Source organism: Dromiciops gliroides, chromosome 2 (genome assembly GCF_019393635.1).
Source record: "Dromiciops gliroides isolate mDroGli1 chromosome 2, mDroGli1.pri, whole genome shotgun sequence".
NCBI classification, from domain to species: Eukaryota; Metazoa; Chordata; class Mammalia; order Microbiotheria; family Microbiotheriidae; genus Dromiciops; species Dromiciops gliroides.
Genome location: NC_057862.1, coordinates 71,279,429 through 71,296,109, shown reverse-complemented (window position 1 = coordinate 71,296,109; position 16,681 = coordinate 71,279,429). Strand labels below are relative to the sequence as shown.

At 43.1% G+C, this 16,681-nt stretch overlaps 1 protein-coding gene across 3 annotated transcripts in view; it reads left to right on the top strand.

The window, feature by feature from the left end:
- The window catches only part of ARHGAP22 (Rho GTPase activating protein 22), a 406,983-nt gene that overhangs the window by 181,059 nt on the left and 209,243 nt on the right, over positions 1 to 16,681 (top strand). The window lies entirely within an intron of this gene.

Below are 16,681 nucleotides of genomic sequence, written 5' to 3'. Positions count from 1 at the left end.
ACTTTCTGAGAGCCACACAGCCATTGTGTGTTAGAAGTAGACCTTGAACCCAAGTCTCCCTGGCTCTAAAGCTGGTAGTCTATAATATTCCCCTGCCCTTCTATTATATCAAATAATATGAGGAAGATCACTTAAATTGTAGAAAGCTACATATGTTAATTGATATGAAATACATTTTCATAGCACTATATAAATATAGGAGATTATAGTAACAGTTGTCATTTGAAAGTTTGCAAAGTAATGGGCAGCTAGGTGGCACAGTAGATAAAGCACCGGCCCTTGATTCGGGAGGACCTGAGTTCAAATGTGACCTCAGACACTTGACACTTGATAGCTGTGTGACCCTGGGCAAGTCACTTAACGCTCATTTCCCCACAAAAAAAAAGTTAGCACAATATTATACAAACACACACACACACACACACACAATTTCAGCTGAGCCTTGGTTTTGGAGCCAATCTTTGCTCTGCCACATGTGACCTGTATGACCCCAAATGAGTCATTTAACCTCTCTAGGCCTCAATTTCCTCATTGAGCTAAATTCCTTTAATATTTCTTTCAGTTCTGTTGATGCTATGCGTCTCTCTTTATGAGGAGGGATTTATTGTTATCATCCCCATTTTTACAAATAAAGAAACTGAAGTTTGGAAAGCTTAAGTGTGTCCCATGTCCATAGAGCTAGGAAGGGTCAAAGGTGGGACTAGAATCAAGCTCTTCATCCGTCTAAACCCTATTTGCTAAACCCTACCCAGGGCCATTCCTGTCCCAGATGCTCTGTCCCTATGCACACCTAGAGTCGGTGTGTCGTGTTTGTTATATACAGAGTGGAACATGACAGTAAGGGCATAGGAGGGAAAAACAATAAAAACTAGGAAGTTTATTCTGAGTGAGCTCAGGCCACCTCTCTGACTGGAGACAGAGAGGGTCAAACATTTCTTTTTTTTTTACTCAGCACCTTTCTTACTTGGCCACTAGGTGGCAGCAGCACACGCAGCCACTCTACAGATGTAATCATTACTGTTACTGTTACCACTATCATCACATTGGGGGTTTCATGGGCTACACTGCACCTGTCCTGCTGTCCTGTAAGCTTCCAGCACCTAATATCCCACCTAGGGCCCACCAAAGACATCCTTTCATTAACAAGTCTTTTCCACACAGCCTCCTCCCAAATTGTCATTGAATTGGAGGATCCTAGAGCTGGAAGGGATTTCAGAAGCCATCTAAAACCCTTGTTGTTTTGGTCCTTCATTCTTTTTTTTTTTCTTTTAGTGAGGCAATTGGGGTTAAGTGACTTGCCCAGGGTCACACAGCTAGTAAGTGTTAAGTGCCTGAGGCCGGATTTGAACTCAGGTACTCCTGACTCCAGGGCCAGTGCTCTATCCACTGCGCCACCTAGCTGTCCCTGGTCCTTCATTCTTGAAGAGGACCATGTCCCCGGGGTGATGGTATGACTTACACTGAATTGGATTTGAGTGAGGAAGGGCTGTGCGAGATGATACAATCATTTAGAGGAAGAGCCAGTACTGGGCAGTAACTCATCTTGCCTTTCTTTTCTATTCCCCACTCATAATTTCAAGAGAGAAGGAACCTTAGAGAAGATACAAGTCAATGTCTTTATGATAATAATAACTAAGATTTATAGAGTACTTACTGTGTACTAGGCTAAGTGCTTTACAATGATCTTCTTTGATCCTTACAACAACCCTTACAACAAATGGGGGAAAGGAGACAAACAGAGGTTAAGTTCTTGACCGGAGTCACATGGCTAGTAAGTCTCTGAGGTCAAACTTGAACTCAGGTCTTTCTGACTCCAGACCCATCACTCTTTTCACTGTGTTATCTAGCGGCCAACCCAGTAAGCAGCAAAGCCAGGGTGAGGATAATGGCTGACATTTACATCATCTGTAAGACAGTTTACACAAACCGTCTCATGCACTTGACAAGGAGCCTGTGAGACAGGCATCATTACCATTATTATATAGAAAGAGAAGCTAAGGCAGTGATCCCAGAGCTATTCAGTATCAGAAGTGGGATTTGAACCCAGGCCTCTTGTCTTTCTGCCACACTGCCTCTCCAGAGGGCTTCAGCCCTACCCACCCCACCACCCCACCCCCAGGTGTTGGACAGGCGTTTCATTTGAGTTTAGAAAGCGATTTGCTCCACTGAAAACCCATTACCATTCTAGCCAGTACACAGATTTCTAAGACATCTCCTTTGAATTCCCTTTATCCGCCTCATCAAAAGGCTTGCATTAAGCACCTGTCTTTGCACAGCTCTAGGCTAAGGGCTCGTCTGCCCTCTAAAGGCTTAAGGATGAAGTAGATAGTAATCTATTACCCTTTAAGTTCCCCTGGCCTCTCTGTGAGGTAGGCGGCGACTGCTCCTCTCATCTCTGTTTCATAGATGGAGAACCTGGAGCCCCAGGAGATTATCCGGGGAATTAGGCAAGTTAAGATCCCTGTTTGTCTAACTAGCAGAGCAAAGAGCACGCTTTATTCATCAAGCTTTATTCAACCTAGAAACAATCATTTCAGGGTTAGATTGATGTTGAAAGTAATGGGCATTCCTTCCGTGCAACTGACAGAACAACTGACACTGACAGAACAGAAAATTGAACAGGGATTCATCGATTCAAGGCCTTGACTTGAAGCAGAGCTGAGCATGTCAGTCCCTTGGTTTCCTATGGCTTATACTGAGATAAGGTATAAAGTCCTTGTCTCCTGATTGCATCTGGGTCTCTCCTGCCTCGGTGCCTTCATCCTAGCCATCCCCCATGTTTGGAATCTGTTCTGTCCTCTTCTATGCCTGCCACAACCTTTCTCTTCCTTCGAGCCTCATTTAAAGTGCCTCGAAGTCTTTGACAAACCCTTCCCTCAGTTGAATTCAATTCCTCTCCCCTCAAATTTTCCTGGAGCCTTGTTTTTTCTTTGTACCTTATTTGTGTACATATCTTAAGTCCACCCCTCCCTCCCCCATTAGATTAAGTGCTTATTAGGGAGGGGGAACATAGGGTCCTAGATCATAAACAACTGAAAGGGATTTTAGAGGCCACAAAGCCCAATTCCTCATTTTGCTGATCGCGCATCTTAGGCAGGAAGGGGCTTGTTCAAGGTCACGCAGGTGGTTTTGTTCAGTCACGTCCAACTTTTTGTGATCCCCTTTGGGGTTTTCTTGGCAAAGATACTGGAGTGATTTGCCATTTCCTTCTCCAGCTCATTTTACAGATGTGGAAACTGAGGCAAACAGGGTTAAATGAGTCACCCAGGGTCACATGGCTAGTGAGTAACAGTTGAAATTTGAATCCAGGTCATAGGATTCTTGATATATAGTTCAAAGGGCATCTCATTCAGCCTCCTCACTTTCCAGATGAGAAGCTGAAGTTCAGAGAATAGAGATGCTTTGCCCAAGGTCCCACAGCTGGTAGCAGACAAGGTCCTCAGACTATAAGTCCCATGACTTTGGACTCTACCATATTGCCTCCAGGTTAGCATGTCATTTTTCACCTTTCTATTCCCAGGGCTTAGAACACGGTAGATGCTTAATAAGTGTCTGCTGAATTGAAGCCAGCTAACGCAATATTAATACAAATTCCCATCCCCTTTAAAATTGCCAGCAGCCGTCCTGACAGAATCAGTTCATTTGTTAGCAAGGTGTCTGCTGATGAGCACATGACAGATGGACAGGAGACTGGGGTGTGCTTTTCTTCAGGGCAAACCACAGTTCATTTTGTTTTCTTTTCAGAGGGCTGGGTGTTGCTTCCACACTGAACCATCACATTAGGGAAAGATTTTTTAAATGATTTTTTTTTAAATGGAAGAACAAGTACACTACTGCAAAGATACATTTGCACAATCAGAAAGACCCCTGAACCCAGGGTTTTGGAGTATATGTCTACAGGACACAACAGAAGGCAGGACACAATGACCAAAGTTTGTTTGTATGCCAATTGTCTGGAAGGTAGGTGTAAAAGAGGCAGTGAAGAAAAGGGCCCATAAAGTAGAAGTGGGTTGGGTGAGCCAGAGACACTGACAGGCTTCCCCCTCCCATGATCCTCCTCTCATCTCTAAAAGAAGCAGAGAAGGATTTGGAAAAGAAGATTCCAGAAAGCTCTGGGCTCAATGAGGCCCTTTCTTTATTGCTGCTTCCTTTGTAGATACCTCCCTGGACTGGATAGGAGGTGAACATTACTGGCTCTACTCTGCAACGCAGAGACAGGAGAACAATTCCAGTGAAAGTCAGCCAGGAAGTCAGTGACTCAGCTGGAGTTAGAGCTCACACCTCAATCATTTTGTGGAACTTATTTCCAAGGCTGCTGGTCCAATATAAAAACACACGCCAGGGGCTGACCTCAGTAACTTACAATTTCCCTAAATTTGGAGCTAATTGAAAAATTATTCCCTCCAATCAGTTCTCAAAACTTGAGCCAAACACAAAAGCTTCTAGAGGCTTGGAAATGTTTATTTTGCTTTCTCTGACTTTTGTTTTTTTTATCTTTATCTGGACTGTCTCATTCAACTAGAAAGTTAAATCCTGGAATTCTAAAGGGTGAGAGTAGGGGTATTCATTCCCTCTGCTTCTTCCAGTCAAGATGAGGATCACAAAACACACACACACACACACACACACTAGCATGTTGCCTTCTTTGTGGTACTATAGCCATAAAGTCTGGTTATGCACACAAAATCACACCCCATTTTACTGATGAGGAAACTGAGACCCAGGGAAATTAAATGACTTGACCAAGGTCACCCAGGTAGTAAAGAGCAGAAGCAGCATTTGAACCCAGGTCTTCTCACTCCAAATTCAGCTCCATTTACCATATATCGTAGTGCCTGCTGTGAAAATATTAGAATTCGAATGAACCTCGGGGATTCTCCCACCTTCTATCTTTCCTATTACTTCATTTTTTCTTTTGGAGGCAATTGGGGTTAAGTGACTTGCCCTGTGTCACACAACTAGTGAGTGTCCAAGCTCATATTGAACTCAGGTCCTCCTGACTCCAGAGCCAGTGCTGCACCACCTATCTGTCCCTCTTCCCTAATGCTTTACAAGGCAACACTATCCTCCCAGTCCCTCAAGTTCCCAAGCTAGGAGTCCTCCTGGACTCCTCACTATCTCTCACCCCCCTCCAATATTCAAGCTCTTGCCAAAGCCAGGCAACTTCACCTTTGAAACATGGCTCCAAGACATCCCTTTCTCTCCTCTGCCACTGCCACCACCTGATAAATGTTGTTTGATTGAGTGAAGTCTACAATATCTCTGAAACTTCTTCTCTACTTAAAGACTCCTGATAACTCCAAAATTTGCATTCCTGTATCATATCCCTAGTTTTCCTGCTTGAGGCAAAGCCAAATGAGGCTCGTTGTTTTCTCACATGAGAGTCCTTGGGATATTTGGAAGCAGAAATCCTGTCCCCCACTTTTTCCCTCCTCACAACTCTTTCATTCTTGAGGCTAAATATAGCCAGCTCCTTCCATCAGTACGCCTGCATATGGCGTGATGTCAAGTCCCCTCACCATCTCAGTTGTACTACTCTCAACTTAACACTAGATCATGGAATTACAGAATTTCCAAGTTGGTAAGGCCCTTGATTGCTGTCTAGTCCAATCCTGAAAAGGAGTCCCCATTACAACATAGGTAGTAAGCAGTCATCCAACCTTTGCTTGAACACTTTTGGTAAGATTTTTTAAAAACCAACAAACTACTTCCTCCAGAGGCAGCCCATTCTACTTTAGACAATTCCAATTGTTTGGTATTTGTTCTTCACAACTAAAAGTTCCTCTCTGTAACTTCTACCCATTGTTCCTAATTCTTGTTTCTGGACTTTTCCTTGAAAACTGATAAGTGCTTGGTTGACAAACAATTAGTAGGTAAACCTCTTGGTATAGAAATGCATGTAAGGCATAAAGTCCTCCAGCCTCTTTCCTATATGAGCAACTGGTTGCTGAAAGGGAAAGACAATGTACCAATTGAATCAGAAAAGAACTTTAGCATAAAGAAAAAATAAGCAGTTCAACTTGTGAAAGATGTAAGGAATTGTCTCTTTAACATATACAGTTTGGTTGCAAAAAAGGAAAGCAAAGAACTTTTGCTTACAAAAAAACTAATGAATTTCATTTAAAAAAGTTTTTTCAGGTAAAATTTTAAAACAGACACATAAATTCCAAATAAAGAACCTAGAAGATATGTTTAAGGGGAAAAAAAGAATGAGGGTGATTGTGATCCTTGTTAGAATTTAAAAGGTTTAGACTCATACAGATATAAATCAAATAGTATCATTAAATAAAGACTCTTGACTAATAGAAAGGTAAATTTCTTGAGTTTTACATTTAAGGGAAAGATGAGTCACTGAACATCAGAAACCCCTGATTTGAGTCATTCAGTGTGTTGAAGAAATCAAAAGGAAAAGTCGAAAAACCAACTGTAGAGAGATGGGTTAGGAAGATAGAAGATTTAATAATAAAAAGAAGAACTTAATAATAGGGAGAGGTAGTGTCAGCTTCAGCTGCTGAAGTGAGTGTTACTCATTGGCATGGTAGCTTAAGACCTAGGTATGACCAGAACTGAGAAGCCCTTGCCAAGAAGGCAGTACTTATCTCCACGAAGCCAGCTTAGTAGGCAAAGGTTCCAGTATGAGGCTACCCATATCTCTTTTGGAAATAGAAAGACCACAAAAACACAGGCAAATAGCCAAATACCCAATTTTCCTCCAGAGGCAGCAATTCCAGTCTTGTACTTTTTACTATTTAAAAATAGGGTCATTTTCTCTCTCTGGATCTATTATCATAATCATACAAGGTATCCAGCCAATAGAGGGTCCCAAGAGTATCCAGGACAATCTCCATCCTTACATTCAAATACGACAGCCCCCCAAACCAGTTACCTGACACTTCCTGAATCTGTTGGATGCCTAGGACACCAAGGCTCTTGGAAATTGATCTCATTCTTTTTTTTTTTTTTTTTTTTGGTGAGGCAATTGGGGTTAAGTGACTTGCCCAGGGTCACACAGCTAGTAAGTGTCAAGTCTGAGACCGGATTTGAACTCAGGTCCTCCTGAATCCAAGGTGGGTGCTTTAACCACTGTGCCACCTAGCTGACCCGATTGGTCTCATTCTTCATGAAGAATTAAGAATTCTGCATTAATGAGCAAAACAGGCTGGAGTAGAGTACTATTAGGAGCTTCTACCCTCACTCCAAGTCCCAGCGAACTTCTGTGTTTCTGTAACACTGCCCTTCATTCCTTCACAGCAACATGCCTTGTTTCAGAAAACAGGAGCACTGGGGGAGGGGAAAGGACAGTGGGATTTGTAAAATAACTAAATTGGGCACAAGCTGGCTGAGTTCAATGGTGTTAGGCCACATTAAGTGCAAGAAAAATGTTAACCAAGAATTTCTCCCCAGGGATTTCCCTTGTGTTTCTCTGTGGGAATTCCGAGTTCCAGACACATTCCTTCTTTGAACAGCATCCATTGTGGTTAAGGGTCCGTCTCTCTTATGTTGACGAACAAACTAGTCTTTGACGTGGTCATGTATCTTAAGGTCCCTGCTTTCGGGCTCTGTGCCTTGGTTGACACGCACTGATAACCATTGTGAACATTAAGGGGGCCTCATACTGAGGCTTACACAGGCAAGGTAAAGGATGGCATTTGAGAGTATATACCCTGCCCAGTTTTGAGAATCCAGCTGCCCATACATTGTAGTAAACAGCAGGAAGAGGGGGTCTTTTATCCTGAGTTTTGAATCTCTTTAGGTTGGGGGATTATGCATTTTGAAAAGAATTCAGACCTTTGGGAAGTGGGAATTCATTTTTCCCAAGTAAAACAATTTGAGGAGAAAAATGGTCCAAGATGCTTCAAAAATATTTCAAAACAATACACACCCTGTCCAAAACTACATGGATTAAATTCTTTTTTAATGCCATCAAGTAAATCCCTTTGGTTCGGCTGTTTTCGTGGGATGGAACTGATGCTAATGTTTTTAGCTAACTATATGACTAAATTGGCTAACTAGAGGCTGCCTCCAAATATGTCACAGGCCTAAAATGAGACAGCTTTAAAAATAAAGCATATGGGGGGCAGCTAGGTGGCGCAGTAGATAAAGCACTGGCCCTGGATTCAGGAGGTCCTGAGTTCAAATCCGGCTTCAGACACTTGACATTTACTAGCTGTGTGACCCTGGGAAAGTCACTTAACCCTCATTGCCCTGCCAAAAAAAATATTAAAAATAAAACATGGGAACATGTGTATGTATAGTTGGATACATTTAAAGGTCAAAGGGACATTAGGTGATATCTAGTCCAAATCTTTCATGTTATAAATGAGGAAACCAAGGCCCAGAAAGGGTAAGGGATTTTTTTTTTCAGGGCAATGAGGGTTAAGTGACTTGCCCAGGGTCACACAGCTAGTTAAGTGTCAAGTGTCTGAGGCTGGATTTGAACTCAGGTCCTACTGAATCCAGGGCCAGTGTTTTATCCACTGTGCCATCTAGCTGCCCCAAGGTTATAGGATTTGCCCATAGGTCACACAAGAAAAAAGTGGCAAAGAGATTTGAATGCAAGTCTTCTGACTCTAAATCCAGTATTCTTATCATTGCAGCTGGCTGCAGAGGCTTGAAAAGTAAAAAGGAATTACATAATAACAATAATAATAACATATAGCGCTTAATCTGTGCCAGTTTCTATGCTAAGTGTTTTACAGTTAGTATTTTATTTGATCCTCACAATAACCCTGAAGGTGGGTGGCATTATTATTCCCATTTTGTAGACTGAACAGGAAACTGAGTTAAACAGAGGTTGTGACTTGCCCAGGATTACACAGTCCGAGGCCACATTTGCACTTAGGGCTTCCTTAATTCCAAGTCCCTACTGCTCTATCCACTGCACCACCTAGCTGCCTTTTACAAAATCAACATGTTTAAAATACCTAGTGTAAAAACCTTTTAACCATTTCTTCCCCTCAAATAAAGATATTTCATTAATTCTTATTGATTCTAATTTCTCTGTTTTCATCATTTTTGTCCATCTTATTTTTCCATTCTTCCCACGATACACACTCAGAGCATCATTATTGGTCACGAGAACCGGTCAGTCAATCAATATCTGAGTGAAGGAGAGACTAGAGAAACAAGAAATCTTGGGCAGGGAGACCAACCATCAGGCCACTGCAATAGTCTAGGCATGTGGTGATGAGGGCCTGCACCAGGAAGCACTGTCAGAGGAGAGAAGGGGGCATATATAGGAAATGTTATGAAGGTTAAATCGCAGGCCTTAGCAACAGATTGGCCATGGGGGGTAAGAGACAGTGAGGAGTCAAGGATGACACCTAGTTTGCAAGGCTGGGTGACTGGAAGGAGATGGTTCCTTTGATAGTTAATAGGAAAATTTGAAAGGGGCGATTGGAGGTAAAAATGATGAGTTCAGTCTTGGTTGAGTTTAAGATGTCTATGGGATATCTAGTTAAAGATATCTAATAAGCATTTGGAGATGTGAGACTGGAGGTCAGCAGAGAGGTTAGGGCTGGATGAGTAGATCTGAGAATCACGGCATGTGTCATATAATCTGAGACTTTATTGCAAGTCAGAAAGCAAGAGATGAATTGGAAAAGTGAAAAGTGCAGACCAATAATGGTATGTTTCTATTGACATCCCACTCTCTCGCTTGTGGACAACAAGCAAACTGGCCCTCGAAGGGTGCCCTTGGGCTCTTTCAAGACGGAAAGGCTCTGACTGTGAGTCTGTTGATGGATGGCAGTTTGGGTGTCTGAAGGCCTATTGTACCCATTACTCCAAGGGGATGAATTTTCTGCCACAGCAACTCTGGACGGTTGTCTGCTAAGTTATAGAAGGGCTGTGATCATTTTTGGTGGAAGGCATGGCCACACTAAACAAAATGACAGCTGCTCAAAGTGCTAGAGCATGACATAAAAGACTTCTTCCACAAAGTCACGTTTTGGGAGGCCTGCTCACGGATAGCCACATAAGACTGATTCAGAGCGTGATGGAATTCAGTTGTCTTTTAGGAACTGACTGGAGAGGCACATGTTTCAGAACTTTTTAGGATGTTTGACATAAAGCATCAATGCAGAGGCTAGAAATTCCACAGAACAATAGATTATACCATGTAAACCTTCTGTGTTCTGGATTCTAAATACAAAATCCAGAAAATGTAACTGATTGCTCATCATTGATACAAAACCTACCAGACCTCTTGCTTTACATTTTACAATTAGAGCTTCTAAACTTGATTTTTCTCTTGGTTTCATCTGCATTTCTAAATAAAATCTCAGGGGATCTGTGTCTATAACCATCACCATCACCACCATCATTGTCATCCATGTCACGCTAAAAGGTCCTGGGGGCAAGGGTGAGAAGGGAACAGATCTAACATTCTGTGATCCCTTCCTTCAAGGACCTAATTGGCTAATTTAGAAATTTATAATCTTATTACAGTCCATATAAGAAAAGAATCTCCTACTATCCATCCTATGGCACACATCTGTAAATATTCCACATCACATCTGAGGAGGTCAGAAGATAGACTCTAGTCTCAGAACTATAACTCATCATTTTGCTACCTGGGAGAAATAACACAACACCTACCCTCAAATCAAGGGTGGTATGGCTCTATGCTATAAGGCTTCATGAGAAAAGCCATCTAAATTTTACTACCCTGGGACAAAGCCCCAATTACTCCACCCTAGTTATGTACCTATGGAACTTCTGTGGCCAGAATTGGTGAGTAGGGTGAGGAATAGGATACTTGCAAAGAGGCAGAAAAGGTAAGGGGCACTCACTCTGAAAGGATCAGAAGAAGAATTTCAGAGCCTTTGGTGTGATCAGCTTCATCAGTGAGAAGCTTTTCATTCCTGCCCAATTACAATTTAGCCAGCTGAGACTGCCCATTGCTTCTAAGAACAGGCAGTACAGAATAGAGATCACCATAGTGTAGTAGTGAGTCCCAGCATGCCCAGTGTTGAATTCGTGTTTGCCAAATGAGTGAATGAATCAATAAATGAATGGGGACTCCCACATTAAATCATAAAGGAACCTGATCCTTTCATCTTACTCTACAGACTTGTTATCATTCCAAAAATTTTCATAGAATCTCAGAACCCTGGAGGGCAGAGGAACTTTGTAAGCTATTTAATGTCATACCTGAACAAAAAATCCCATCTCTACCAAACATGGCAGTTGGTCATCTAGCAACTATTTGAAGACATCTAGCGAGGAAGACCCCACTCCCTTCCCAGTTACGCATTTCCCTCTTGGATAGCCCTAATTGTTAGGAAGTTCCTCCCTGCCCCTGCCCCCATCATCAATCACATATTTGCTTCTTTGCAGTTTCCACCATTGAACATAATTCTGCCTTCTGGAGCTAAACAAAACAATTCTCACCCCTCTTCCATATAACAACCCCTCAAATACTTGAAGGTGACTCCCATGCCCCACCCCAATCATTTCAGCTGACCCACACATGACACGATCCCAACATCCTTCACTAATTTTCCATTCCTAAACCTGGAAGGACATAAAAGTCCCAGGTCTGGCAGAAGTTGAATCTGGGGAAGTGTACCCAAAGGAATAGACCAGAGCCAACGTGATACGACATCCAAGTGTGAGGCCTAAGTTTCAGGTTGTTGGTGACATCATGGTTGTTTGGCCCTGTCCGATGGCTCTTTTTTGGAGGGTGGAGAGACTGTTGATATTCCTCTATGTGGCCACATTTGAACAAATTTGTAAATCTTGTCAAAGTTTATAGTCATCTTAAAGTGTCCTCTAGGAGCAGGGGCCCAAGACAGTAGCTTGGAGAGCAGATCCCAGCCAGAGACCAGAAACATAGCATTCTGGTTAGCCACATCTATGGTAGGAGTAGAAACCAAACTCACATCAAGACTAGCACCTGGCAGAAGGCCTAGAAGAAGGGGAAAGGGAGCTAAGAAGAGCAATCTGAATGCCCCATGGTTAATATTTAGGACCAAGATTATGCCATATAAGCCTTTTGACCTTATATAATGTTACCTCTTCATATATTACAGCAAGTCAATTCCTCTCTTGACCAGTTTTTGGCTTGTAATATTTAATAGTATTTTCAATAATTAGGGGAGTGATGAGGGATACAGTGGTGACAAATCATAGATGCTCTATTTAATCTCTTCTTGGATACTCCAATATTCTCCCAAATCCAGCTCTAGGCAACTTCCTTTAAGAAATGAATCCAGGGGCAGCTAGGTGGCACAGTGAATAGAGCACCAGCCCTGGAGTCAGGAGTACCTGAGTTCAAATCTGGCCTCAGACACTTAACACTTAACTAGCTGTGTGACCCTGGGCAAGTCACTTAACCCCAATTGCCTCACAAAAAAAAAAAATGAATCCAGAATATCAGTAAAATTGTCAAAAATTGGATCTGAGAGGCACACTTACCCTAGTCATTTGAACCAGACCCCTCATAGTTGAATGGCTTCAACTGAAATTGTTTTTTTTTCCTTTCATACAAACTTGGCAGCTTTCCAAAGAGCTTGAAAGCTGATGCTGTGAAGGCATAATATGGATTTTACTTAGCAATAATAGACTTGAGGAGGGCAACATAATATAGTAGAAAGAGCAAAGGGTTTGGGATCCCAAGATCTGCTTTTGAATCCTGGCTTACACTCTTTCGGGGGCGACTTCCCCCTCTGGACCTCCTGGCTTCTTCTCTGTAAGAGGAGGGGATTGGATTACATGATCAATCACTAAGATCCCTTCCCTGTTTTAATCCTCTAGACCTAAGCTTTCTAAAAGAGGCCTTCTTGGTTCTCCAACCCTGAGATAGTTCCATAGACATAGAAATCAACCATTTGATTTCCCATCAGATATTTGTTGACCACCTACTACAGGCTAGGCATTGGGGAAGACACAAAAGCCCCAGTCCTCATGGAGCATACAATCTAATTAAAAAAAAACAACAACAATGCATTGGGGCAGCTAGATGGCGCAGTGGATAAAGCACCAGCCCTGGATTCAGGAGGACCTGAGTTCAAATCCAATCTCAGACACTTGACACTTATTAGCTGTGTGACCCTGGGTAAGTCACTTAACCCTCATTGCCCCACAAAAACAAGCAAACAAACAAACAAAACAAAAAGGAACAATGCATAGAAGGTCAACTAGTAATTTTTAAGCCTTAACTCATTTCGTTGGCATAAGGAACCCATAATGATTAATCCCTCTTTTGTAGTGCAGGTTGGTATCCTTTTTTTTCTACTGCAACTTGTAGCCTTAGGCAGTGGCCTGGGGGCACTGAGAGGTCAGATGACTTACCTTAGATGGAGTAGTCTGTGTGTGCCAGCACCAAAACAGGAACCCCTGATTCTGAGGCTAATTCTCTATCCCTCCCACACTCCAGCTACCTCTCTAACTAGCACTAGCAGACAATACATACAAAGTGCTCGATGTGGGCTAGAGAATTCAGGAAAGGATTCACGAAAGAGGCGCGACATGCGCCCCAAAGCAGAGGTTGTACTTGGATAGAAGAGCAGCAAGGGGTGGGGAGGCATGGGGACTTTAGATGAGGAAGGTAAAAGAAGCAAAGGCACAGGGGTGAGAGTGTACAAGTTTGGGGCAGCTAGGTGGAACAGTGGCTAAAACACCGGCCCTGAATTCGGGAGGACCTGAGTTAGGATCCAACCTCAGACACTTGACACTTACTAGCTGTGTGACCCTGGGCAAGTCACTTAACCCTCATTGCCCTGAAAAAAAAAAACGAAAAAAAAAAAATGATAGTGTGCAAGTCTTGGTTGGAGGACCATCAGATGTGTCATTCGCTGTGTAGGAAAAAAGATCAGAGCCTAATAAAAGCCCGTGTTTTCTATTGTTATGTGACTCCCATAGAGTCATATCATGCAATCTTGGTGCCTAGAGCACCTCCCAGGGAAAAGGAAGTGGGTAGCTGTGGAGTGCCAGCACACTTAAGACACTAAAACTATGTAGGAACTACTAGTGTCATAACTTTGGCGTCAATTGATGGACATCCCTGGTCACTTAGTTCCATTTAGGGTAGTGAGCTGCCCAAACTCAAGCATCCCCCCAAAATCTATATATCACAATGTAGGCACAGCTTGTAATAGGGTCAAGGTTCCTGGAATCTAGAACTAGAACTATTTCACAGCAACCCATGCGCAGTCTAGGACACCAACATGGGAGGAAGCTTTCTTGGAAACTTGACAATCATATAGCCATGCCTCACAGTCCTTTGCCAGCTTGACTGGGGTTCCAGGCTGCCACCCTTACTGTATCATTACCAGGGTATCCTATTTCTGCAGGCAGACTCTCTGTGGGATAAGATGCTGCATCTTGGTCAGGTTGTCTACCGTGTTACTACCTCCCTTCATTCACAATCTCTCAACTGAATTTGCCTCAGATGTAAGAATTCCTAATTATGAGTGCTGGAAGCTGATACCCCTACACACTATACACAGTGATCTCATGTACTAGTGAGGGAGGGAGGAAAAGAAGGAAGGAAGGAAGGAAGGAAGGAAGGAAGGAAGGAAGGAAGGAAGGAAGGAAGGAAGGAAGGAAGGAAGGAAGGAAGGAAGGAAGGAAGGAAGGAAGGAAGGGAGGAAGGGAGGAAGGGAGGAAGGGAGGAAGGGAGGAAGGGAGGAAGGGAGGAAGGGAGGAAGGGAGGAAGGGAGGAAAAAGGGAAGGAAGGAACGGAGGAAGGAAGGGGGAATGGATGGATAAATGGTTTTATTTAGCATCTACTATATACTAGGCACCGTGTTAAGCATTTTACAAATATTATCTCATTTGACCCTCCCAACAACCCTGGAACATGGGTTCTTATTATTCTCATTCTATTATCCCGTTTTATAGTTACGGAAACTGAAGCAAATAGTGACTTACCTCACACAGAAAACAAGTGTCTTAGGCTAGAATTGCTTTAAATGCTAAACAACGTATTTTGTCTTTTATTCTGGAAGTGTGGGTACCAATTTTTAATTGGGGAGTGTTAGCTAAGCGGCTCGCCGCAATATTGAGGCAAGGAAGGAAACCGGCAGCCTCCGTCAAAACAGAACAGGATTTATTTTAACAAGAACAAACTTTAAAAAAAACACACAAACAGGATCAGTAGGATCAAGAGAAAGGAAATAAAATGGGGAAAGGGAAATTATATAACTTGAAAAGATACCACCACCCAGGAATCAGCTGAGAGTACGCAACCAAATGCCTGTTGCCTTCCAGCTTCTCATTAGAATGCCCCATTCTCCTCCCTCAATCCCAGAAAACCCCCCCACAGCCCCAGCCAATGGGATAGCCGCTCTGACAGTCACATGACTGCCCTCACTAGGCTTCCAATCATTATAATTTTGCCAGGCCCATGGAGGCGTTGTCGAATGGTGATGACGTGAAGAGCCAGCGCCATGGCAACGGCTACAACCAGTGGGTGGGGCACCGTGCAGTTTGTGGAGCCCCAGTCCAGTGCGTGCTGAGGCATAAAAACCTCAAATAAATAACAATTAATTCTTCACAGAAGCAATTGGGAGCCATTGAAGCTTCAAGAACAGGTTTATAACATGGTTGAGTTTATGTTTTAGGAATATGAATTTGGTGGCTGTGTGAAGGATGAATGAGAGGGGAGAGCTTGTATGCAGAGAGGGCTATTAGGAGCCTTTGCAACTGTCTGGGCAAGAAATGACGAGAGTCTGACACGTGGATGACTAAGTGGAGAAAAAGTGATGGATGTGAGAGATGTTGTGTAGGTGCAATCAACAAGACTTGACAAGACAAGAATTAGTAACTCCCTGCCTTATGTCAACAGAAAAGACCACATGAAGGGGGGGAGGGGGCTGGGACAAAGTCAAAAGAATTCTAATTTCCAATCATTTCTCCACTCACCAGTCTGTTAATTATGAATGCTCTGGGTATCATAGTAAGATAGCGTGTTAGTCATCCATGTATGCAGTGTATTCAGTCCGTAATGACCAGACTCAGGTTTGAACTGGCGGAGGAGGGGGTCACAAAAAGGAGAGGAGGGACAGTGAGCGACAGAGAAGCAGGAGATCACTGACGGCTCAGCATTTTCTGTTGTGCCAGATGCATTCACCTTTACTAACAAATGTTCCCCAAGGGTGTTACCACTGCCCCCTCTCCTTGTTTCTGTCATTCAATCAACAAGCATTGATTAAACACCTACCACGTTCCAGGCACTGTGCTAAGTGCTGGGGATACATCTCATTTCTTAGTATGATTCAAAAGGAGGAGAGCAGGGGCAGCTAGGTGGCATAGTGGATAGAGCACTGGCCCTGGATTCAGGAGGACCTGAGTTCAAAACCGGCCTCAGACACTTGACACTTACTAGCTGTGTGACCCTAGGCAAGTCACTTAACCCCAACTGCCTCACCAAAAAAAAATAAAAAAAGGAGGAGAGCAGAAACACGATAGGATCATGGATGTTAGGCTAGAAGGCTCCTCGATTTACAGATCAGAAAAATGGAGGCCTAGAAAGGTAACCATTTGGTCAGGGTCACATAGGTAGTAAGGCTATGGCAAAGAAGGTATTCACACCCAGGATTCCAGGTTCCAAATCCAATCCCTCTCCCTGGAACTAAGCTGCATTAATGCAAAGGCATCTTCCAGCCTTGGTGTGTGTACAAACAGGGCAGAAGGCAGCCTCAAAGTTTTCAACCTCCGGCTCTTCCTTTGCTAC